This window comes from Silene latifolia, chromosome 1, assembly GCF_048544455.1.
Source record: "Silene latifolia isolate original U9 population chromosome 1, ASM4854445v1, whole genome shotgun sequence".
Lineage (NCBI taxonomy): Eukaryota > Viridiplantae > Streptophyta > Magnoliopsida > Caryophyllales > Caryophyllaceae > Silene > Silene latifolia.
Window position 1 is genome coordinate 28,385,299 of NC_133526.1, and position 27,700 is coordinate 28,412,998.

The 27,700-nt window shown below is 35.8% G+C and overlaps 1 pseudogene; it reads right to left on the reverse strand.

The window, feature by feature from the left end:
• Positions 1 to 87: 87 nt before the first annotated feature.
• Positions 88 to 27,700, reverse strand: LOC141642826 (receptor-like protein kinase FERONIA; annotated as a pseudogene).

Sequence of the window (27,700 nt, forward strand, 5' to 3'; positions counted from 1 at the left end):
TGTACGATATAAAGGGATTGTTCCTTCACACCATTTCTTTACAGATGCCATAAGAATCCCTTTTGCACATACTAAAGATAAATCTAATTAAGAGTATCCAGAAACATCACTGAAAATATTGTGACCGCCAAGGTTCGTCATGACGTAAGTTGGACTTTCCTCAGGAACCTTTTGTATCGCAAGTGCCAACTCAAGCTCATAAAGAACATCGCCCATGGATGATCTTCCAATACTAGTCTTATTCAAACACTTCATAGTAGTCTCAACAAACTTCCTGTAGCAATTTGGATAGATTTCGCCTTTTACATTTGGGTCCATGATGTCTTCAAGCTTCCCTTTCTTATGGCAATATTTTGCCCATTGGACCAAATTCATTTCTTCATTGGGCACTGACATCTCCACGGCGAGCCGACCACACAATACCTCCAGTAAGACTACACCAAAGGAATAGACATCCGATTTAGGAGTAACTTGGCGCCTTTCGTAGTACTCGGGATCGAAATACCCGAAGCTACCCTTTACACCCGTACTGGCATGGGTGTCATCCAACAAGGGGAGTTTCTTTGACAAACCAAAGTCCGAAACCTTAGCAACCATCCTCTCGTCCAAAAGAATATTCGTACTTTTGACGTCTCGATGAATGATGGTTTGCCCAGCACGGCAGCACCGGTGTGGAGGTAATGCAAACCACGTGCCGATTCAATGCAAATTTTCAGCCTTTGAATCCATGGCAATGGCGGGTTTCGGGTTCTAAGAAGATGTTTACGCAACGTACCAAACGCCATGTAATCGTAGACGAGGTGGCGGTGTCGGAGTTTTAAAAGCAGCTTGATTTTATAAACTAAGGTGAGAATTTCACAGAAATGCATCCTGACCATGTAATTAAATCCAATATCAACCGATACCCGCCATGTCAAGTTGAAGTTAAGATTAACATTATTATACGGGGTCATCTCTCGAAATGAGGAATACACATCTACAGGGGAAATGTATGAAGCCCCTTTCGGAAATGCGATGGCTATTTTTTCACCTTTGAAGCTGTCAGCCCCGTGGGTCCAACGATATAATGCTCGTCGAGGTTCCACAACCGAAACAACCCCGTATCGTTCGTGGGGGAAATTAATCTTCCACCCACATTTAATCTCACCATTAGCTTGAGTGTGGTTGAGTTGGCAGGGGAGTTTGGGATTTTGTAAAGGTCGTTGGGCATGGAAACAACCTCTATCCCATTTATAAATGCAAATGTAGCAGTTGATGGCCTAAAGGTGATTTTCAAAACCGGTTGGTCATTGAAAATTGAATACTCTTTATAAGGTATTCATGGCCGAGAGCTTGTGTGATTTGATACACACTAACCTCTCTAATAATGGTTTTACCATTAATTGCGACCGAAAAAATAGCCTTTTTAATGTCGCAATTCAGATAAAGACCAGCATAGAAATGTAACCTAACAAAAACCCGTCCCGGAGAAGAAACGGAGATATTGTAGGTGAAGCTATGGTTGAATATTCTAGCACTTGCATACGGATCTCCAAGAGTGCCAGGCGCTTGGACCTCCTCGTTTATTGGGTTTTGGGGGGGAGAAAAAGGGTTTATCCGATGTCCATTTTCGTTGGTAAAGATCGTTTGCTATTGAGGAAGTTGTTCCACAATTGATAAGGAGGTAATCATTTGGAGTATAAGAGTAATTAGTAGCTAATGTTAACTTAACAATGAGTAATAAAAAGCAAATGGATAAGTATATTTGCATGGTTGTATAAGATTTAAAAAGTAATATTTGTTTGATTTTTTATGTGGATATTTGATGATGATTTTGATGGTCGAATTTTATAACAGAGGAATGAAAGATGAAGAACAAAGAATGAACGAAGATGAAGAGAATGAACGAAGATGAAGAATGAAGGAGGAGTATTTATAGAGATATTTTGCTGCAGTTGAAAATTTGTTCTTAGATGTAAAGGTGGGGCCATCTGCCTAATTTTCGGTGCATACAATTTTTATGTCTCCTTATGTTTGTTTATATGTGTAATTATTTAATTGTAGTGGCAAATTAATCGAAGAAGTGGCAAATATTATTACTCTCTTAAATAATACTAAAACAATATTATTGGCAATTTTTAAATTTTGGAGAAGTCATTTTTACCCTCTTCTTCAACATCCATTCTCACATTTTATTACTCTTTTACTGGGCATTCATTAAAATCATGATCTGTTAAATTGATATGTATAAAATTATTCCACCATAGAATATACGTATTTGTCAACTAACCCAAAGTAAATATAAAACTATCTTTAGTCACTTAGAGTTTGTGGCAACTTTTAATAAGATAAAATAGGACAATTTTTATTTCGATGAATATGCTTAAGGCAAGTTAAATAGCTATCACTTGTATAGAAAAGATAAAAACAAAATGTCTAGATATTAGGAGAAAACTTATTTTTATCTATGCAACTGATATATATTTAACCTGTTTTAATCTTATGACGGATATATTTGTCTTATAGTTCGGAAATTAAAGAAATGTCATACAGGATTTGGAAGATCTCAGAGTATTTGTGTCGCTGTCCGTTCTCTGACTGATAGTGGTCCTTATTTTCTGACTGATAGTAATGTCGAGATATTCCTGTACTTGTTTAGTTGTACGCCTGTACTTACTCTTGACTTTTGGTTTCATGCTCTTCTTATTAGACTATATTTATAGGTAGGTAGGTAAGTTTAACTAGTTCTAGGGTTTGAATAAGGACAAAACGATAAATAAAAAATAAAAGTAAACAAAATAAAAAACGTAGCCCAAGTCGTTGATCATGCGTTCCAAGAGTTTCTGAGTGGAACACTCAAACCTCCTTTTGGAACGTAAATCTAAATCTGGACCATCACTACACAAAAGGTACATGTAAATTAAATTGCATACCAACTTAAAACACTAAACATGGCAAGGAAACATGAGATGCTAAATTTTCCCAAACTTTACTTTGTTTTCTTTTTTAAAATGTACTATATAATTTTAATTTTACATATTAAAAATAAATAAAAATTACACCAAAATTCTCAACTTTTCATACTCTATAAAAAGAGACCACTTTTGTTATACTTTGAAATAATTTTTAATTTTATTTATTTTCGTGATATAAACTAAAAATAAAAAATTCAACAAAAATCACATTTGAAATTAAATCAAAATAAAATTATGATATAAGGGTATAATAAAAATATGTGATGTTAAGTAGTTTAAGGGAGGGCTGCAAGAACAACGGATAAAACAACAAAGTCAAGAATTATGTCTGATAAGTAGGGTAAGAAATATAAATTAATATTTTAATGAAGGAACTAGGTCTAAGTAGGGCTGCAGAAACGACTGATAAACAAGGTCTTAAAACTCTTTCAAGTGTAATGTTGGCGGCGCACTTGTATATTCTTACTACTTGGTAAACGGGTCAATCGGATCGGAACGGGTTGTTTAAGTCTCTCATTGATTTTGGCTTAATTCGGGTCGGAACGGGTTGTTTTGGGTTTCGGGTCTGTTTCGGATTTATTGGTCGGGTCTATTTAGAGTCAAGCGGGTCAGGTCATTTTGGGTCGGGTTATTTTCGAGACAATGAACAAGAGAGAAAAAGTCATTTAAAGTCATTTCGATTCAATTAGAATTATATTTTGTTGGGTCATTTTCGGGTTTGGTGGTTTCAGATCGGGTCAGTTACGGGTCAAGAAAGCTCGGGTTATGTTCGGGTCGGGTCGGGTCGGGTGGTTTCAGGTTTTCGGGTGCTGTAATTCGGGTCAACTTCGAGTCTCGGGTCAACCTTTTCGGATCGGCTCAATCGGATCAGGTTGGTTTTGTCAAGTCTAACTCTTACCGTGTGAATTTCATTTGATATGCACCATTCTTTAAAACTGTTTTGACTTTAATTTAAGACGATTTTCACCTGCTTTTGTGAGATTTAGTTAAGACGGTCTCTCTTCAAACGGGAAAATAATCCGTATAAAACAAGAATTTGAATACAAAATATGATATACACTGACAGAGCTAAAAATTGAGCTAAACCTTATCCCTGACTTCTTAGTTCGCTTAATGGTTTTAAACTTTTTATCTCGAGCTATAGTCCAAGAAGCTCATGGCTAATTCCACCCAAAATTCTCTTCGGTTGTGTATTTTGTCAATATTACTCAATCAACTAGAATTTAGCCTTGCATAGTTTAAAATTATGGCTACGCCCATGCTTGTATCATAATTAAAATATTCCACTATCACACTTCAAATAATTTGTTAAATTAGCAATGCCAAACATGCACGCAATCATATTTCAACTTCTGTTTGTGGGAGATTAATAACACAACACACATGGCCACATTCGCTTATCCGTCTTAAACACGAAATGAATAAAGTAGATAAAATGCCTAAAAAATGATAATAAACTCGTCCAACTATATGTCTATGAGATACACCGTAATACTTAATCTGTTCTTAAACTTAATTAGTCTTTCCTCGAAAAATCACCTTAGCTTTACAGTATGACAATCTTATCTATATAAAACCAGGAACATTTCAAACATCCTCATGCGTCTACGTCATTACATACAACTTTTTTTGTTAAAAAAAATAGAAAATGTGGGACCCATAACAAAGAATCTGGAATTAATTACTGAAAAACCGACTATGTTTATGTTTTTACGTAAATGTTTACATTTATATTTTGTACGTAAATGTTAATGAATAACGAATAATGAATCATTTAAATAAAAAATAATTCAGTCCAAATTTTTACTACAATAATAAACTAGTTTTACACCCGTGCAAATTGCACGGGTTTGTTTTTCAAACATTGTTATTATATCATATATTTAACAAAATGAATATATGTTGTTAACTTTTGAAATTCACAAACGCAAATGCAGAATGCTTCGTTTGAAATAATAAGTCTAAAATATTTACATTCATTATCAAATATGAAATAATTATCAAAAATATATTAATTCAAACATTCTAAATTACAAATATTATGAATTCAAAAAAAATAAAATAAAAAACATGATGTTTATAACTACAGTACAATATAAGTGATGTAAGTATGAAATATAATTATAGCGATAATAGCAAACTCTATTTATTGTTTTAGACAAATTATCATTTTCACCTTAAAACGGTGTAAAACCAATTTTAACTTGTTTTCCAACCATGTTTTGGCCAAACCCATTTTTGCATGACCAATATTATAAACTAACCTATTTGAAAAGCTTGTCTAACATTAACCCATGAAATTTGGGAGACTCTGTTAAATTAAATTACATCTTAAGAAAGTGAATACGAATAAATTGATTATTTTTCACCAATTGGTATTCGTCTTCTTAAACTGTAATTTATTTATTTTTTTAAATATTATTTTTATTTAATAATTAAATTGTTGTGATTATAGAATTATTTTATAATTTAATTTATAATGTTAGTAGTTTTATAAGTATATTTGACATTATTATTATAAAGCTGACTTAACTAATCAACTTTAATCTATGAGTATTTTTAGTTATGGTTGTATTTTCTAACTAATTTGTGTAAAAAGGAAAAAAAGATAAGAGAAATGAAGTTTTAATTTATACTTGTTTCAAAATCAAAAATCCTAAAAAAATGTGAATTAATTTTCACTGCATATATTTGTGAAAATGTATACAAATTTTAAAAGATTTAATTTAATTAAACGAAGTTGAAAAGTCGGTGGGCCCTATGTACTTGCTGAGGTGGCTTCACCTGGAGGCTTTAAATGCTTTTGTTTTAATAGAAGATAGATTACTCAATCAACTAAAATTTAGCCCTGCATAGTTTAAAATTGTGGCTACGTCCATGCTTGTATCATAACTAAAACATCCCACTATCAAACTTCAAATAATTTGTTAAATTAGCAATGCCAAACATGCACGCAATCATATTTCAACTTCTGTTTGTGGGAGATTAATAACACAACACACATGGCCACATTCGCTTATCCGTCTTAAACACGAAATGAATAAAGTAGATAAAATGCCTAAAAAATGATAATAAACTCGTCCAACTATATCTCTATGAGATACACCGTAATACTTAATTTGTTCTTAAAATTAAGATAGATATGAGTCACTAGTAATTAACCGGGGTTACAAATTTTGATTTAACAAAACAAGGATCTGATATTTACCCAAGTTACTTGCTTTAAGATTTGGACAAGAAGTCATGCATGGGTACGTACTACGTAGGACATCCACGACGGTTTACGTAGGAGCTACTTATATATTTACCCGTTTTACTACATTGTCACATTATTTTACCTCAATAATAATTTAAAACTCACTAGTAATGTACCTAGTACTAAATATATATTTTAATATTATTCACATACTTTTACTTACTAATAATAATACATTGAACGAAGATTGCAATTTGAATCCACTAATAATATGACTTTAATGATATTATGGTATTATACCGTAATCGTAACAATATTACGATTATCGTAACAATATTATAATGATATGATGAATATTTGAGTTGCCTACTTTAGAAGATTCTAGGTCGAGATTTAGGTTATGAGGAATGCTATATAAATCGTTGATCTCTTATTGTAATTGCAGCGAATGAATTATCAATAATAACAATCCTCTTTATGAACTCTCCCCCCTCTATTTCTAATAGTATCGCTTGTCTTAGACGGGGCGGCGTAAAATTTCAAATTACAGGTAATCCATGGTTTTTGCTTGTGCTGGTGTACAATGTTGGGGATGCTGAAGATGTTACGAATATGAAGGTTATGAGTTCCTTGAGACGGAATTGGGTTACTATGTCACGTAATTGGGGTATGAATTGGCAGGTCAATGGTGGTGGGCCATGGCTTGGTCAGGGGTTGACTTTCTTGGTTACTATTACTCTATTAGTAATGGAAGAACTTTGCAGTTAGATAAAGTTGTGCCTCCTAATTGGAGTTTTGGTGAGTACTCGAGTTTTGGTCAACCATTTGAAGGTCGTATAAATTTTTAAAGGTGGTTTGTAAGGTTGATCAATAATAATCTTTGTATATTGAGAGTTGACCAATAATAATAAATTTTGGCTTTGTAGCACTATATTTGGTTATCATGTTTCTTGTGTTACTTAGTCAAATAGCTTACTTTGTAATGTTTGGAATATTTTAAGTTATTGTTTGACTATAAAAAAAAAAGACTATTATTAAATTTCGCTTGTTGAATATTTACCTTTAAAATTCCATTTTCAGAGTTTATTTACATGAATGATACTAGTTTGGACGGCTAACATTAAGTTTACTTTTCGTTAGACTTCTTAAAGATATTGAGCTACTACTGTTTAGTATTATCTCCCTTTAAACTAGTCTTTCGTCGAAAAATCACCTTAGCTTTACAGTATGACAATCTTATCTATATAAAACCAAGAACATTTCAAGCATCCTCATGCGTCTACATCATTACATACAACTTTTTTTATTAAAAAAAAAAAATAGAAAATGTGGGACCCACAACAAAGAATCTGGAATTAATTACTGAAAAACAGACTATGTTTATGTTTGTACGTAAATGTTTACATTTATATTTTGTACGTAAATGTTAATGAATAACGAATAACGAATCATTTAAATAAAAAATAATTCAGTCCAAATTTTTATTACAATAATAAACTAGTTTTACACCCGTGCAAATTGCACGGGTTTGTTTTTCAAACAATGTTATTATATCAAATATTTAACAAAATGAATAAATGTTGTTAACTTTTGAAATTCACAAACGCAAATGCAGAATGCTTCATTTGAAATAATAAGTCTAAAATATTAACATTCATTATCAAATATGAAATTATTATCAAAAATATATTAATTCAAACATTCTAAATTACAAATAATATGAATTCAAAAAAAATAAAATAAAAAACATGATGTTTATAACTACAGTACAATATAAGTGATGTAAGTAGGAAATATGAATAAAGCGATAATAGCAAACTCTATTTATTGTTTTAGACAAATTATCATTTTCACCTTAAAACGGTGTAAAACCAATTTTAACTTGTTTTCCAACGATATTTTGGCCCGACCCATTTTCGCATGACTAATATTATAAACTAACCAATTTGAAAAGTTTGTCTAACATTAACCCATGAAATTTGGGAGACTCTGTTAAATTAAATTACATCTTAAGAAAGTGAATACGAATAAATTGATTATTTTTCACCAATTGGTATTTGTCTTCTTAAACTGTAATTTATTTTTATTTTTTAAATATTATTTTTTTTTAATAATTAAATTGTTGTATAGAATTATTTTATAATTTAATTTATAATGTTAGTAGTTTTATAAGTATATTTGACATTATTATTATAAAGCTGACTTAATTAATCAACTTTAACTTATGAGTATTTTTAGTTATGGGTGTATTTTCTAACTAATTTGTGTAAAAGTTAAAAAAGATAAGAGAAATGAAGTTTTAATTTATACTTGTTTCAAAATCAAAATTCCTAAAAAAAATGTGAATTAATTTTCACTGCATATATTTGTGAAAATGTATACAAATTTTAAAAGATTTATTTTAATTAAATGAACTTGAAAAGTTAGTGGGCCCTATGTACTTGCTGAGGTGGCTTCACCAGGAGGCTTTAAATGCTTTTGTTTTAATAGAAGGTAGATTACTCAATCAACTAGAATTTAGCCCTGCATAGTTTAAAATTATGGCTACGCCCATGCTTGTATCATAGATGAAACATCCCACTATCACACTTCAAATAATTTGTTAAATTAGCAATGCCAAACATGCACGCAATCATATTTCAACTTCTGTTTGTGGGAGATTAATAACACAACACACATGGCCACATTCGCTTATCCGTCTTAAACACGAAATGAATAAAGTAGATAAAATGCCTAAAAAATGATAATAAACTCAATCTTCATGTTTTTATCGTAAAAACATGCACCTACTGAATTTCATGTTTAACTGTTGGGTCATTCGAGTAAACCATTTTTTACTTTCTGCATAACTCTGTCCAAATTAATACTCAATCTTCATGTTTTTATCGTAAAAGGTTCGGGTAACCATGGAAAACATAAATGGATTTCTTATTAGTTGTACACTGGATAGCGAATCCATTGACGCCCATGAGCGAAAAATAGTGTTAATGATGATGGTGAAAATATCAATTGGTATGTAAACATGATGGTGATCCTTTCTCTCGTTAATTTACATCTCCAAGAACTTGCAATGTACTCCTAATCATTTGTGATTCTTTCTCTAGTTTGTTATAATCAATCTTATTTTTTCTAATTATACTATTAGCATTAGAATTAGGAGTAATTAATTATTTATAATTTTTCTATTATAATTAGAAATCTAATTTTTCTATTAGAAATGAGAATTAATTAATTATTTTATATTTTTCCTATTAGAAATAGGAAATAAATTAACAATTTATTAATGCTTTCTTTGTCCTAATTATACTATTAGAATTAGGAGATAATAATTATTTAATTTTTTTTTTTTTTATAATTAGGAATATGATTTTCCTATTAGAAATGAGAATTAATTGTTTTACAATTTTATTATTAGAAATAGGAAATAAATTAATTATCTACAATTTATTAATATTAAAAAATTATTCATTAGTATTTGTTCACTTTTTTTATCAAAAAAGAAGGAAAAAAACCTTTGATATATTTATACGGAGTAATATGCAATTTTATAAGAACTTCCGATTAAAAAAACAAGGTATTATGAGGCTAAAAGGCCCTAGATCGAACTGGGTTGTGACAAATGTGCATGCATAATACGTACTACATGGATTTTACTCATGTAAAGAGTAAAAGGAACGCGGAAATATGCCCCTACGTCTTTTGTTATTGCTAATGTCATATTTAATTATACATAATACGAAGTTTATTTTTCAAATGTCATGTATTTCTCCTACTAATTTTAAAGTTATTTCCCTCACAATACCCTTCAACTTCTATTGATAATTTATTATTATATTATTTACATTCATTTGTCATTATATAAAAGTATATTAATCAAAATTTAAATAAGATATTCACAAATTATTGATAAGTACAAAGTTTGATGTCTATTTTTCAAGTAGTATTAAAAGATAAAGAAAGTTACTGCTAATTTGCGAATCGAAATATCATATTATGACAAATGAGTAAATGTTTTGAAAAACTTTATTCTGCGATTGTTTTACAATTTAAAGTAAAAATGATACCACGAGTAATAAAATAGATTTGAATGAGGCTTAAATGTAAATTAGATACACTTATTATAGAAATATGTATAAGGTTAAAATTCAATTCAAGCAACGATCAACATTAAAAAAAAGTCATGAAAAAACACATAAAAGGGTAAGAGTAGTCTTTCCCTAACATAGTGAAGACCGTCTCTCTCAAGCTTTTTTTTTTTGACAAATTTACATGCATAAAAAAAGGTACTATTCAATTATATGGAGCAAACTAATTATTGGTGATGCTATATATTTTTTTTATGTGTAAATTGAGCATATCATCACTATAATTTAGGGAGAGATACGAATTGGGGAAGGGTGAGACATATTCCTCATGCATAATACGATGCTTTAACCACCTTTAGGCAAAAATATAAAAATAAATGAAAAAATTTAAATCTAAAAGGGGGTCACGTACTTGCCAACTCTTCTATAGTTCTTTACCGCATTAATATTCTCATGAAGTTTATGACATTTATTTCATATTAGTAAAAAAAAATGATTATCTTGCTTCGTACAATTTGTGATTTATAACTTTTAGCTAACTTACTTGAACTTGCTTAAATTTATATATTTTAAGTGAAGAATATTAATTATAAATATGATAAAGATAAAGTTTGATCTTTAATTTCCCCAGAGATAAAAAAAAACTCAAATTTTATTTTCTTATAATATACTAATTAAAGGTTTGATCTATAATATACTAATTTCCCCAGGAAATTACACCACAATCTACTATTTCAATATGTCGATGATCAACACTCAAAATAGCACATTTGTTATTTAAATAGTGAAAAAACTCTCAAAATGCTAAAAAAAATGTTCAATCTGTCGTTATCAAACAAAACCTAAGTTTCTGCATTTTTTTTCGTCATGTTCAACTTAATCTTTACGGGATGTAAAAATGATGGAGGTTCAGAAAGTAGTGATTAGTTTTCTGTTAGTTAGATGGACTTTTCAAGAGAGAGATGAAAGCTTTGCATTTTAGACCGTTTTATGTGTGAACCGAAGGGATGAAGTAGTGGGCTAAAGGTTTTTTCGAGTGGGAATGAGATTGATTGCGACGAGTTGGTTGACTAAAGTTTTTCCTTACTAGATCTAGAAAGGGATAATAATTATGAGATAATAAAATTTGAAGAAAAAAGGACAATAAAAATGAGATGGAGGTAGTAAGATTTATATATGCAAAATGAAATAAATAGCAAAGTTCGTGTATATATATAATATTCAAACTTATTCAGTTTACAAACGTAGTACCCAAACACTTTGTTTGAGTATCTGGAATGGAGGTAGGGGAGGGGACGAGAAAAAGATTAGAAAGGGAAAGGGAGAGAGATAAGAGTGAAGATTGCTTCTTAAACTTTTTTTGTTGAAGGAGAAATAAATTATCTTCGATAAGGGAGACGAGGATCCATATCATCTGGAGTAAAAATTGGTATTTCATGGAGGTGAATGTGATTTATGACTTCTTAGATGTAAAACTTGACAGAAAGGTAGTGATAGTGGTAGTGGATTAGAGGTTGTTTCGAGTAATAAGAACTAATCACAGCGGTTGATGTTTTATTTTGCGGGTAAATTAGTGGGGTGGAGGGAGGGTGCATTTGTGGAGGGTGATGGGTTTAACGAGGATAGTGATAATAAATAAGGTTATTTATCAGCAAAATATCGCTTGCATTAAAACATATAGGTAACATGAATAATAACTAGAAATCTCAAGAGATCATACTAATAAATTTAATCTTGACCCCATCAATCCAAATTAAAGTAATATCTTAATTCTAACAACATTGTCGAGAGCAAGGGTTAGTTTCCATTGGATTGTGGATTTTTCTAGAAGTAGGGGTTTAGTTTTTCACTTGGTTGGCTAAATTTGAGAGAAGTTTCGAAGACGTACAAGGATCGATCTTTCATGGGATGAAATTGTATAAGATCATGTGTGTTAATAGGGAAGAAAAATAGGGGTCCGCGTGAAAGATTTTGTTTCAAATGAGAAGATGGGGCCAGGACTATTGTTATAGGGGGGTGTCATAAGCAGCCCCAGCGGAATTTGGTTAACATTCAAAGGTACGTCTATAGTTTGACCGGGAGATATAACATTTAGCTACTTGTAAATATTTTAACGTAACTACCATTTGACCCAACAATGATTAAATTATGGTTGTTATTCTAAAGAAGGAGATTTGTTCCATCATTGAGTTGATTATGCAAAGTAGATATTATTGTTTTCCTTGACCAATTGAAAAAGAAACAGGTATTAATAAACAAAATTTAAAAACTCTTAGTCCCAAGTATCATATATATAAATTTCATATTGGTTTTATTTTCCTAAAAAAATAACATTGCCGAGAGCAAGGGTTAGTTTCTATTGGATGGTAGATTTTTCTAGAAATAGGGGTTTAGTTTTTCACTTGGTTAGATAAATTTGAGATAAGTTTCGGAGACAAGGATCGATCTTTCAAGGGATGAGATTGTTTTAAATCATGTGTGTGAATAGGAAAGAAAAATAGGGTCTCGTGAAGGATTTTGTTTCAAATGAGAAGATGGGGGGGCCAATACTATTCTTTGGGGGGGGTCATAAGCAGCCCTAGCCGTGTAGTAATGCGTCGGAATTTGGTTCACATTAAAACGTACTTCTATAGTTTGACCGGGAGATATAACATTCTAACTACCTCTAAATGTTTTTACATAATTACAATTTGATCCAGTAATGATTAAATTATGGTTGTTATTCGAAAGAAGGAGATTTGTTGCATCATTGAGTTGATTATGCAGAGTATATATTATTGTTTTCCTTGACCAATTGAAAAACAAACAGGTATTAATGAACAAATTCTAAAAACTATCAGTCCAAGTATCATATGTATAAACTTCATATTGGTTTTATTTTCCTAAAAAAAAGTATTTTTTAATCAAAAACTCTTTTATTCTTATGTCAATATTATGTTAACGGGAATTATTTGTTGGTCATGCGGCATACATAAAATCTTAGACATGAACAATGTACTATATGTCTATATTCCATTTTATTGTGAAATTTATCACACATTATTTTAATATCCGTGCAACGCACGGGCAAGAAAACTAGTAGTCCACCATAATAGGCAAATTTTACTGATTTTTGTTATTTACTAGACAACTATAATTAATTATACAATTTTATGTACTTCATAAATTACCTTTTTCTATTATCTAGTTCAAAATTCAAAGTTTAGGGGAGGGAATTAAAAATAGCTATGTAATTTACCATAATATTCTTGGTGACGCCGAATTTAAATATCACCCGGTGGCACAATCTCTTTTTCCTTTTATAAATGGTGTCTCTTGGAGAAAAATTACTCATTCAATCATTCTTACAAATATAATGGTCTCTTCTTAGTAATGGCCGTTGTCCCATGGTTCAACGCTGCAAGAGCTCATTAAATTAGAAGAATAGGCGGTGAAAATAGAACATGCATATAGAGAAGCAAACCGAGCTGTAAGTTGGCTCTCTAATCAAGGAGTTTCATCTATCTAACTCGTTTATGACCGCCCTGGACTAGAGGTGGCAATCAAGTCGGTTACGGGTTGGGTTAAAGCGAGTTGAGTCATATTGGGTTCGGCTTATATCGGGCCAGTGACGGGTTCGGGTCGGTTCGGTTCATGTCGGGTCATCTTCGGGTCAGGTCATCAACAGGTGGCAAGTCGGGTCGGGTCATTAGCGGGTCAGGGTCGGGTCAGGTTATTAGCATATATTTTATCTTATATATTTAGTTTTAGATGGTAATTTTATATTTAAATAATAGGTAGGTGTAATTGTAGTTTTAAGTGAAAATATTTAAGATAAATGTCAATTTGGTGTTATTTACACGTTAATTAAGCTAGTTTATTATCGGGTTGAGAAAATATCGGGTCACAGGTCGGGTCGGGTTCGGATTGGAAAAAATCAGGCTGCTATCGAATCTGTTTGCGTTGGGTCGGTTCGGTTTCGGTTCACCCAATTTTCGAGTTGTATCGGGTCCGGTCGGGTTCCTCGGGTCGGGTTAACTTTTGCCAGCTCTACCTTGGACGCTCCTCGTTCAGAGCTTCTATCAATCCTATGTGAAGACATTTTGAGTTGCTCTCCCTCCCTCTCTAGTTACGTAGTACGGGGCTTCGCCACTCTTTTAAAAAAACAAATAAATATATGGTCTCTTATATAGACACAGCCCGCACAGGCACACAGCCAAACGAATAGGCGGGGGCGCGGGGCTAGCCCAACCCACTTATAGGCTCATCATTCTCAAGGCCCAGTTAGCCCGTCAGTAATCCAACCTGATTTACCTATAACTAGTTTTTGAACCCGTACACTGCACGGGTGGTAATGAAAATTATTATTAAAAGTAAAGGCTTATGTATTTTTTTTAGTAAATAACTAAATATTAGAAAATTTTATTTTATCTACCCATGCACTTTTGATAATTTTATATTGATTAAATTTATTCAAAGTACTTTTTTTTTTATCTCGACTTTTTAACTTATGAGAGGTGAAATCTGAAAAACGCATATAAAATTATTACAGATTTTATAAATTTTTTTATTTACGCAAGATACATTTACGTTTACTCATTTTTGTACGGTTTTTTTTATCATATTACCCATCTTGTTTGTACTCCTCCCAATTCTCTACCTTTTGTCCCATTTTCTCTCCCACCCACCATCGCCTGGACGCATGGAAGCAGCGTTCGCAATCGCCATTGTAGACACCTCGTTCTGTACCTCCCGCCAAACACTCAGTGATGATTGGGCCACATGTTTAGCATATGTCGCGATTTTATGACGTTTCATAAATCGGTTAATAAAAGGTAACTCGTACACTTGTGTCTACCCCTTGGTTTTCACTAGGTGTCATTACGGTCCTTTTGGCAGTAATTAGAGTACATTTGGAGTCCGGGTCAAAAACCGTCTTCATTTCCTAAAACCGTCAAATCCCGAGTCAAAAAGCAATGTGCTTGTCTACCTAAGGTTAGGATGTCATAAAATGTTATGAGTATATCTCATTTTGAGTCTCATGTCACTTCTTTGGGCTAAGCTTAAAGTTTACATTACAAAATGTGCATTTCATTTAGCTAAAATGACAACCGACATTTAGGCCCGTTTTACGAGGCGATAATGACTATTTGGGTCTGGCCTATTTCACAGAAATTTTTAGATCTTTCTCTTAGCTTTCCAAGGCCACCAAAATAACCTTAATCCGAGTCTTTTAGAGAAAGTTATGCCTAAAATACGACAGACTCTCAAACGTGTTTTCTTGCGCAGAAGAATACTACTCGAGAAAGGACGCAGTAAGTGATGCGCCTCTTCTAAGAGTCACAACACTTGCTGCGCCTTTTCTCAAGGCTTTATTTTTGTCCAAGTTTCCGTGTTTCAACCTAAGTTGGTTGTTTCCGGATCTTTCTTTCCTATTCCTTTCCAAATTCTACCCTTACCATAATTCCTCCGTGTGATTAGTATAAATAGAGGACTTTGCCTCATATATTTTTCACGCGAGTGTCCGCCCTTCTCTTCTCCCTTTGCATTCTAAGACCACGCTATTGCCTTTCGACGCCTACGTGCTTGATCAATCGACCACGTAAGATCAGATCATACTGAGTACCAGTCACGTTTGCATGACCGACCAATTTCACCACTACACAATAAATAAATCAATCTTTTAAAATCCTTTTTCGAGGGCACTTTCATATTTTCATAGATCGAGTCGAGTTACCACTAAAAAAATTTATTTAGTTAAATCTCGCGACGCTAACATGTAAGTCTGAGGGTGTAAATCTCATCTTAATTCTGTATTTGTTTCTGTATTATAATTAATGTAACAATTTATGTCATAAGCATCCTCAAAACTGTTTTTTAATCACTTTTTTAAAACCCTTTGACGGAAGCAGCAGATAAATGACGTGGGGAAGAATCGCATCAATTGATGCGCCTTTTGAAAAGGCCGCATCAGCTGTTGCGCCTCTTCCAGAGGTTGCCTTCAGTTCCTCTGGTTTTGTTCCTTTCGTCTTTTATTTTTCTTTCTTCGTTCTTTCCCTTATTTCACCTAATAATTTTCAAATTAGTTTTTATAAATTTCAACTTTTGTCGGCTTAAATCCCTTATAATTAATATTTGCGGGTTTTTGTCACAAATTCAAACCCGGATTTTAGAGACTCGATTTATCCAAATCAAGTCCCTGGAATTCGTCTTTTGTACATATTTCACTTTATTTTTCATATTTTATTTTCTTTCGCTTTCAACCGTCTTTAATTAAAGTTTTGTATATAAATCAATTCCGACATCGTAGAATAACCATAACTTGTAATGTTTCGTTCGTCTTTTATCGCTTTATGACGGTTCCATATGCATGTAATATGACTAAATCACTTCTACTCGAGTTATATACCAATAATTGAGATTAAATAACTAACAACATTAACAACCGCGGGTCTGACTTTCACAGTCATAACCCAACTCAAGAACAGTCGCAACAAGTATTGCGCCTCTTCCAGAGGACGCAGCAGATGCTGCGCCTGTTCTGGGTTGGTTTCTGTCTCTGAACTCTTTCTCGCTTTGACGTAGTTCCTAATTACAGTTTAAATCAACTATTATCCGTATTATCACCTCTAATCTGACGTATTTTCATATTTTATTTCTAATTTTATTTTCCTTTTATTTTCTTCTTCGAAATCCCGTCTTTGAGCGTGCTTTTGACGTAGATCAAATAAACCTTGTAAAGTTTGTAATTCCAATTATTGTATTTCATTTATCGTAATTATTTTTATGTATGATTTAATTGTATGACATTCGCATGTATTGAATCTAACATCTACTTCGACCAAATTGTTTGCTAAATTAAGTGTTAACCGACATAGTCTAATTTCACATGCTAGGATTAATCTATGTTTGTTGCATTGCATGCATTACATCGACGACATATCAAATATGAGCAATTTCTCTAATCATTAGTAGAGGCCGCTATCGAGGCAGGCGGGATTAGGTGTTCGAATTAAAGAGATTCCTAATACGTACCCTAACCCCTTACTCCAGTTATCTCTGGACATCCGTGTCCATTGGCATCTCGAGAGTCATTCTAGACATGTAATGCTAAGGGTAATGAGTTCTTAGTATTCATGTCATTACTTTGTGTCTTGACATGGCATGAGGTATTTGAACGGTTTCCACTTTTTCCACAATAAATTGGTGACGACTCCACAAATGCAGGCTTATTCAACCTTTTACTGGTTTCAATGCCTCACAAATCGGTAACGGCCCATGATGTGCTTTGGCAAACCAAGGTTCCGTGGGAGAAGTGTCGGCGCCTCGAAATCAACGCGCGGGTGGCCCATGTCCACAGTTTGGCGACTCCGCTGGGGATGATACACTTACGTGTTACCCGGGGTGAAACTTGAACAAGGTTAGGGAATAATTTATACGAGACAGTTGCCGATTTTCATTACTCTACCTTCTTAGGTTGTTTCATTTGGTCTTCCTAGGCCCTAAACCAACCCATTCGACCAATCGTCCCGTCCGGACGGTCCAAATTCCTATCTGGGCCTAAAGATGGATAGCGATTGACATCAACCATACCATGATACTTACTCATGTTTGCATCAAGAGCTTTCACTACTCGAGAAAATGGACTAGGAACCGACCTTACTCATGTTTGGCATGGACCTCTCCACAGACCAGGGTTTGATAGCTTGGTATGGCAACCCACCATTTTAAGCCAAAACCTTTAAAATGCACTCAACATACTGTTATAATGCCTGTTTGTATGTGTACATTGTATGTGCCTAATGTCAAAATTATTTAAATAAGATTCATTTCCAAACCTTTCAAATATCCCATTTGTAAACCAAATAATGCCGATTTTTCCAAATTTCAATTTTCCAAAAAAAAAAAACTTTTCAAAATCCATTTTGTAAATTTTCTGTAGATGTAAAATCCATTACCTTTCCACTTTCTGTAAAATTCCATTTTCAAAGTTCAAGTCAATTATTAAATTTTCCATGAATAAAATACTTTGTAAATTCTCAAATAAAAATCAATCAAAATCAAAATAAAAAAAAAAAACGTTTTAAACCAAAATATTTTCAAACAATGTAAATGTAAATATGTAAATTCAATTGGGCTAAGTTAGAGTCAAAATTCAAACCGACTATGTCCTAGTCGGAACTCTGTCGAGTCATAAACCCGTCTTCCTTTACATTTTGGGTATTTTCAAATTCAAGTCAAGTCCTAAGGCGCCACGCCGTCATTTTGGACCCCCTACCCCAATTCAGTTAGGATTTAATCATTTCCGACACCTCGAGTCACACGTGCCTGAGTGGTACAAAAAAGACTTAATGGGCCTCGCCTTTCAAATCCATTTTCTTTCAAAGCCATGTTTTCAAAATTTCCCTAATGACACGTCCCGAGGCTCAACACACGAGCCTCAATGGGCCTCACACTTGAGTGTAAAATGCAGCCGTCTTCTTAACACCTATAAGCACACCCTGGATATCTACACTTATACCCGAGTCTAGAATAAACACATGTCATCAATCCTGTCAATCAAGTCAACCATATAAATTAAATGTCACTCCATAAAAATCAATACTAGAGTCTAAGGTCAAAGTCAAACACCGTGAGTTCAAACACGAGAAGTCACTCACGATATTTCGCGATTTCACAATTCAAGAGTCCAGTTATCCCATCTCGTCCTCATATATTTTCCTTCGTATATCCCTTGTTTGTCGCCTTAGTATGCATGATCCTTGTCGAATCAGGTTGTAACGCGCGTCATTTTCTTCTCGGTAGGAATTCTGCGATTTCCAATGAAAATGTTCAAGAACGTTTATCTGTCGTCGTCGAAGAACTAAGTACTGCAGTCATTAAGCTTCGGGCCACCATCGAACACTTGAGCGCTCGTGTAATCAATATGGAAAACAAAATAGACATGATGAAACCTTTACCATCTTCTCGTACTTCAAGGCCAGGTCATAACTTCAACACAACTCACCCATCTAAGAAGGCCAATGAAGACAAGTGAGTCAACCTCTTGGAAACCCCACCTAGAAGGCCGGGACGAGCACATAGGGGACTCATTGACCTCGGAACCACATATCAAGTAGCTCTACAAAGACTGGTTTCCCAGGAAAAACTTCATCCAATTGGTCCAACCCCAGACCCTGAAAAGATATTGCCTAGGTGGAAGGGCAATCCTTATTGTTAGTGCCATCGAGGTAGGGTACACGATATGGAGAAATGCTTTTGTCTAAAGCATATTATTCAGGATGTGATCGAGGATGGCAAGCTTCCTGTGCCACCTTCTGTCAAGCAATCCAAGAAGATCGACCCTCTTGGGTCTAATATCATTAAACATGACGAAGAATCATCCCTAGCCTGTTCTCATCTACTCGATCCTCGTGACGACGAAGAGATCAACGTGCTTGAGGAAGACGATATCCAAAGTGGAATGCTCATGCTTTCCATTGCCTTCAACAATAAATTTTCCAAAATAGAGGGAGTCATTGATAATCTAAACTCTCGGCTTTCCAACATGGAGAACCAGTTTGCTGAAATGAGTAAGAAGCTTGATGCCCAACCTCTCAAGATGAAAAGTGTCCAGACAAACCCTCAACCTGACAGTCCTAAGGAGAAAGCAAAAAGTGAAGAATCTATTCCTAGTTCTTCTCATCCAGGAATCAAAATCAACAAAGGCAACTGTGGACATAGGCCACCCGCACCGCGCGCAGAAGTGCTTGAATAAGCGTGCATTTGTGGAGTCGCCACCAATTTTTATGGGAAATTGGAACCGTTCGAATACCTCGTGTCATGTCAAGACACAAAGTAATGACATGAACACCAAGAACTCGTTACCCTTAGCATTCTATGTCTAGAATGACTCTCGTAAATGCCAATGAACACGGATGTTCATAGAGATCTGGAGTAAGGGGTGAGGGTACGTATTAGAAAGCTCTTTAATCGAACACCTAATCCCGCCCGCCTCGATAGCGGCCTCTACTAATGATTAGGGAAATCATTCATAGTTGATATGTTGCCGATGTAATGCATGCAATGCAACAGACACAGATTAATCCTAGCATGAGAAATTAGATTATGTCGGTTAACACGTAATTAGCACTCAATTTGGGTCGAAGTTGGAAAGTTAGATTAATTACATGTGAATGCCAAAGTAAATAAATCATACCAGATAATAAGAAATATTACAAAGGAATAAGAAATAAATTACAATGCATATTTGAATTTGCATCATAATCATGCCCAAAAGAGTTTTAGAAATAAAAGAAAATAAATGAATAAATGAAATAAGGAAAATTAGAAAATTGGAAAAATAAGGAAATTGGAAATTGATTTAAATAAGGAAATTCAAAGAAAATGGGAAATAAAATAAATTAAGAAAATAAAAATAAAGAAATAAAATAGAAAATATCGAAAATATGAATTATATGGAAAATATGTCGAATTATGGAAAATATGTCGAATTATGGCGATAATAAGAATAATAGTTAATCAGAAACCTAATTAAAAGCCTACGTTAAAACGAGAAGAGTTCAGGGGCAGAAGCCAACCCAGAACAGGCGCAGCATATGCTGCGTCCTCTGAAAGAGGCGCATCAGTTTATGCGATTGTTCTCGAGTTGGATTCTGACTGTGAAAGTCAGACCCGCGGGTTGTTAATGTTCGTTAGTTAATTAATGTCGATTATTGGTATATAACTCGAGTAGAAGTGATTTAATCATATTACATGCATATGGAACCATCATAAAGCGATAAAAGACGAATGAAAACGAAACATTACAAGTTATGGTTATTCTACGATGTCGGAATTGATTTATATACAAAACTTGAACTAAAGACGGTTGAAAGCAAAAGAAAACAAAATATGAAAAATAAAGAGAAATATGTACAAAAGACGAATTCCAGGGACTTGATACGGATAAATCGAGTCTCTAAAATCCGGGTTTGAATTTGTGACGAAAACCCGCAAATATTAATTATAAGGGATTTAAGCCGAAAAAGGTTGAAAAATATTTATAGAAACTAATTTGAAAATTATTAGGTGAAATAAGGGAAAGAACGAAGAAAGAAAAATAAAAGACGAAAGGAACAAAAACCCGAGGAAGAAGAAGAAGTGCAACAGCTGAAGGCACTCTCTGGAAGAGGCGCAGCAAATGCTGCGGCCTTTTCAGAAGGCGCGTCAGTTGATGCGATTCTTCCCCACGTCGTTTCTCTGCTGTTTCCGTCAAAGGGTTTTAAAAAGTGATTAAAAAAACGGTTTTGAGCATGCTTATGACATAAATTCTTACATTAATTACAATAAAATAAAATACATTAAATAAAATTGGGATTTTACGCCCTCAGACTTACATGTTAGTGTCGCAAGATTTAACTAAATCGGTTTTAGTGGTAACTCGACTCGATCTATGCAAAATGAAAGTGCCCTTGAAAAAGGATTTAAAAACAAATTGATTAATTATGGTGTAGTGGTCAAATTGGTCGGTCATGCAAACGTGACTGGTACTCAGAATGATCTGAGCTTACGTGGTCGATTGATCAAGCACGTAGGCGTCAAAATCTTAGATCAAGGTCTAGAATGCAAAGGGAGAAGAGAAGGGCGGACACTCGCGTGAAAAATATGTGAGGCCAAGGTCTCTATTTATACTAATCACACGGAGAAATTATGGTAAGGGTAGGATACGGAAGGAAAGATCCGGAAACAACCGACTTAGGTTGAAACACGGAAACTTGGAGAAAAAGAAAGCCCTGAGAAAAGGCGCAACAGGTGCTGCGTCCCTTGGAAGAGACGCAGTACTTACTGCGTCCTTTCTCGGGTAGGGTTCTTCTGCGCGAGAAAACGCGTTTGACAGCCTGTCGTATTTTAGGCATAACGTTTTCTACAAGACTCGGAATAAGGTGATTTCGGTGGCGTTGGAAAGCTAAGAGAAAGATCTAGAACTTTCTGTGAAATAGATCAGAACCAAAAAGTTGTTATCACCTCGTAAAATGGGCCTAAATGTCGGGTTGTCATTTTAAGTAAATGAAATGCACATTTTGTAATGTAAACTTTAAGTTTAGCCCAAAGAAGTGACACGGGACTCAAAATTAGATATACCCATAACATTTTATGACATCCTAACCCTAGGTAGACAAGCACATTGCTTTGACTCGGGATTTGACGGTTTTAGGAAATGAAGACGACTTTTGACCCGGACTCCAAATGTACTCTAATTACTGCCAAAACGACCGTAATGACACCTAGATGACAACCAAGGGGTAGACACAAGTGTATGAGTTATCTTTTATTAAACGATTTACGAAACGTCATAAAATTGCGACATATGCTAAACATGCGGCTCAATCATCACTGGGTGATTGGCGGAAGGTATAGAAATGAGGTATCTATAGCAACCTCTTGGAGGCTTCGTCAAAAAAACCTAACAACTCTCCAAGTTCATTCACAAAGGCTTCCGACAAGAAGGATACACCTCCTAGAAAATTTACCGGCATTGGTATTACATACACCAATGCCCTTCTGAGACTCATGGAGCGACGAATGTTGAAGCCTATCAGTCCTACACCAGATCCAGAAAAGAAGTCTAGGTTCTGGGATAGTAATGCCCATTGCCAGTATTGATGCGTTTCGTTCAACACCAAAAATAAATGCCAACAAGCCTATACTATAAATAGCTAGGGAAGTCGGGTCGAATCCACAGAGAGGCTTTTCTATTAACTGTGGTCTAATCTGTCGGTCACAAACTGGGGGTTTTGAATTTGGTATTCTAACTACTAAAGTTTAAGGGAAAGAGAAATAAGGGTATAAGAGAAATTAAGGAGAAAAGGTAAATAAACTATCAGATAAAGAGAGATATGCCAGGATTTCGGTACGCCGTGTTCTACACACTATCGGAATAACTAGGTCGGTAAGTTTATTAGTAGGAAGGGCTAGGTTATCTCCTTTCGGTCTCAAACCCCACTATACCTTTCGGTCTAAAGTCGCCCTAAGGTCATCCTACTTGACTTTCGCCCTCATAGGAGTCAATTATCAGAACTAAGCAAGTCTACCCTTCCAATCTTTCGATCCAGGTCGGGGGTTAACTAAACAGACGGTCTCCTGCGTGCACTCATTTAACCGAATTACGAATAAATTGCTTAGACCTGATTCCTACCGCATAACTACCTTAGTTGTCGTCCTAACATGCTTCTAACACGGTTTCCCTCATCCCGGCATATAAAGAAATTAGCTACGCATGCTAATTAGATTAACTAACACAACTAATAACGAAATGCTAACGGAAAACATGATGTAACAATAGTATGAAGCAATAACGAGATTAGGGCAGAAATCAATAATGAAACTAAAAGAGCAAATGTAAATCATAAACAAGAGAAGAGATTAAGGGAAAGAATTATACTATAATAGCAAATCCGGCGTAAAGAACAACCGAATCTTCGATCGTAAAATTCCAAGCAGTGAACAGTAAACGCAGTAAAAATGTATGTAGAAAAATGAATGATAGGTCAAAGATCATAACCTAGTAACTCGTCTAATTGTTTATATAACAAAACTCACGAGTTGTTTTATTAACCTACGGGCTTTAGTAGCCCACGTAAAGGAGAACCTCTCGATCGAGAGGTTGAGGCTCTCGATCGAGCACAGGACAGCTCGATCGAGCACAGGGCAGTTTGATCGAGGGATTGACAGTTCGATCGAGCACAGGACAGCTCGATCGAAGGCTTGTGTTCCTCTGTGTTCTCGATCGACAACCAAATGTGGTCGATCGAGATCTTCAGTCACTTCTCAGCTTCCGTAGTAGGTCTGACTTGCTTAATTTGGTCAACTTTCGTCTTCACGCTTTCCCATGCATGAGTCCTTCGTCCTCTTTTCCGTCCATCTTCCAGAGATGCTATCTCGAGGCCACTAAAGGTTGGTTTCCGCTACAAATCTGCAAAATAGCAATAAAAGCACAAAGTAGCCTATTCGGGGTATAAAGCGACATAATATCACTCAAATACATAGAATTGCGTGCCAAAAGAGACCGTAAAAGTCTATATAATATGCACGCATCAAACTTCCCCAAACCAAACCTTTGCTTGTCCCCAAGCAAACTAAATGCAACTAAGGACCTAATGGAAAGGAGTAATTTTCAGAGCTAACTACTAGTCAATGCCAAACCGCTTTAATGAACAAAATCAACTACTGCTAAGCTCAAAGTAAGCGAACAAATTTATGCATATCATCGAATTACATTGGGTGTTCGACCTTGCAAGACTCATAAATTTGGACTCTCCCGGTTCACTCTTCTCTCAGCAAAGCAAATGGTAAGTAAGAATATGTGTGCAGAGAAAGAAGAAATTGCAGACTCTCACCTAGACTGCGACCAACACAACATGTAATGCTAACTAACATGAGTAATGATTCAATCACCGTACACACGCAAAACCACCGTTCAAGGACTATCACGTGCCGAACAATTGCATAATATGGATATGTGAGGCTCAATTGGTAAGAAGGGGCAAAACAAATATGGAAATGTGAAGGTAAAATAGCCGAGCTAGAACCTAACCAAGACCATAATAAAATACATCCCACTCTTCCAATCATAGAAATAACTCAATGCCTTATAATTTGGCATATACAACACAAGAATCCATAATGAAATTACCTCGCAAAGTATAAATAAGCACGGGAGGTAAAAAAAATATATTTTTTTCTTCTTTCTTTCCAGCCATTTTTCTCTTCTCTTTTTTTTTCTTTTACACGGTTTTCTTTTTTTTTCTTTTCTTTGGCTGATTTTTTTTTCTTTTTCTTTTCTCATTAATATACACTCCAAAATAAGATATTCGAGCCAAAATCCGATCATAACAATATATTCCACAAAACTACTAACTAGCTCAGCAAAGGTAGGCTAAAAATAGGTTGTAGTTTCAGGGCAACTGGCAGATTTGGCTAATGTGGAGCTCATGGGATAAAAATGAGAAAAGGGGAAATGCAATAGTTCTCAAAACACGTAATACCGACCACAAACCCATGCGTGTAGGCAAAAAGAAATCAAAACTCATATACATGCATTACAATGAAATGTGGGGAGTAACTACTCTCAATTCCTATGAAAACTGGTCATGAATGTCACCAGTTATGGCTCTATATCTCAGAATATATAAGTAGTTTGCCAAAATTACGAGTCAAGTCTAATAATCCGTAGTAAATTCCACAACAAAATTTGAGAAATCACTTTTAATTCTTGCTAAGCAGCTGTGAAAAAGGCAAGGAATGGCATATTCGACCAATAGCGCAATGTCATCATTAAAGAACTCCAATCCGACTCAACTATATGCAAAAGTAAACGTGATATATTATATTTTTTTTTTTTTAAAAAAAAAAAAAAAATTTTGTTTTTGATGTTTGTATGAAAAGCAAAAGCATAAAGCAGTAAACGTGAATGCAAAACAAAATGCAAATGCAGACGCAAAAGGATGCATATACCCTCCCCAAACCAATACAGACAATGTCCTCATTGTCTTCACAACTAACTAACAGCAGCAAAATGGGAGATGGGGTACGCAAACCTAATACATGCTCCTAAAATATAATAAATAAATACAAAGATGGAAAAAGAAAGGAAGACGGTACTCACAAGACGGCTTCCCCAAACCAGCAACAAACTAGGGGAACCTCTAATCGTCATCTCCAGCTACCTCCCCACCTGGATGGAATGTGGGGTCCCTCTCCTCCTCTCTGGCAGCTCGCTGTGCCGCCTGCTCAGCGCGCAACCGCAACTCTCGTGCTACTGGTGTCTCCTCCACCTCGTCCTCTGAGTCAGAAGGGAGTGGAGGGTACCCACCCTCTGGGTATCGGTAGAAGGAGGGATGCGGCCACCCCGCTGGAGTCGGTCGCCGTGCTCGGATATGGAACTCGTAGATCGGGAATAAGGCAGGAGCCTGATCCCGTCTCATCTCGGAAAGGTACCTGCACATATCCAGAAGCAAGGCATCACGACGCCCTTGGTCCATGACCTCGGGCGCCCCTAAAGGAGGAGGGCAAACAAAATTGGCCGGCAAGGCCGATCCAGAAGGAGGAGGGGTAAGTGGGGGCGTGGGCGCGGGAGTCGGTCCAGCCTGAGTCTGAGCCTGAGAGCTAGAAGACTCTCCGGCCTCCCGCTTCCTCTTCTTGGAAGAGGTGGAAGCAGGGGTTAAAGTAAGGTGGTAGGTGGGTGGAGGTGGCCTCGCTCCCTCAGCAGCAGTCGGGAGCGGTAAGAGTGGAGGAAGGGTAGGGCACGGCAAGGTAACAGACGTGGAACCACAAATCTTCCACGTCCTCGCGCCCTTCTTCTTTGGGAACCAGGCAAAGTCAACCATGGCAGCCAAGTCAAGGTAAGCCTGCTTATGAGGCGCAGTAAGTCCAGGCTCAGAGGGGTAAAGATGGCGGGCAATCCTAGTCACTAGCCCGCCACAGACAACAGAGGTCTTGACCTTCTTCCCAATTCCGTTCCAATGCTGAGCTACCAAATAAGCAATGTTTAGAACAAACGGGGTACCGTAGTCAATGTTGAGGTACCCCGCGAGAATCGCTAGCTCAGTGTTGGTCACGTTATTGGGCTCAGGTCGCCCAAAGATGGTCTCTCCCATAAGTCGCAAGAAGTAACGGGGAGCAGGTAAGTGTACGTGGGCTCCTCTCCGCGCGGGGTAGGGAGTGTGAGAAAGTGCAGCCCAAAGCGGCTGAAGGATATCCCGAGGTGGCTCGATGGGGCCGTCACTAACGAGGCCTAGAACCTCCCCAAACCTGGCCAAAGTCCAATGGTGCGACTCATTGCGGAGTCTAAAGTGAATGCAAGGACTAGAGTGGTTGGAGGCGTAAGAGTCGGTGTCAAAAGAGTAGGAGCTGAAAAACTCGTATGTAGAGATACGAATAGCAGCTTCCTGCAGGGTAATCAGACCCGACATACCCGTCCCATTCAACAAACTACAGACCTCCTCATAAATTCCTAAGGTTTCTAGGTCAGTCCGCGCAATGAAACGGGTAGAGGAGAGAGGGCAACGAAGCAAAGCGGATAACCGAGTCCGGTGATCCGTGGAAACGAAACGTACCGTAGGCAACTCCGGTAAAGGAGTAAGAGTGTCCTCTCTCGTAACTGTAGCCCCAGAAGAGCTGGAAGTAATGGCTAGCTGGCTAGCCTACTGACTCGGCTTAGGCGGCAGCATACCAGGTTGCGGGAATCGAGGCGTGGCTCCTCGATTCAGCATAGAAAAGGGTCTGGCAGGGGCAGAGGCAGAAGGTGTCACCTTTTCAACAGCCTTGGCTTTTGTGACCTCGGTGGCGGCTGTGGGTGTCTCCGTCACTGGGGTAGAAGCAGCAGGCGAAGCTGCAGCAGTGGTAACCACCGGAGTAACAACTCCCACAGAGGGAGCAGCCGTCTGAGCACTAGCAGCGGTCTCAGGTACGGTCTCAGTGACAGGGATTTCTTTACTGGTATCCAT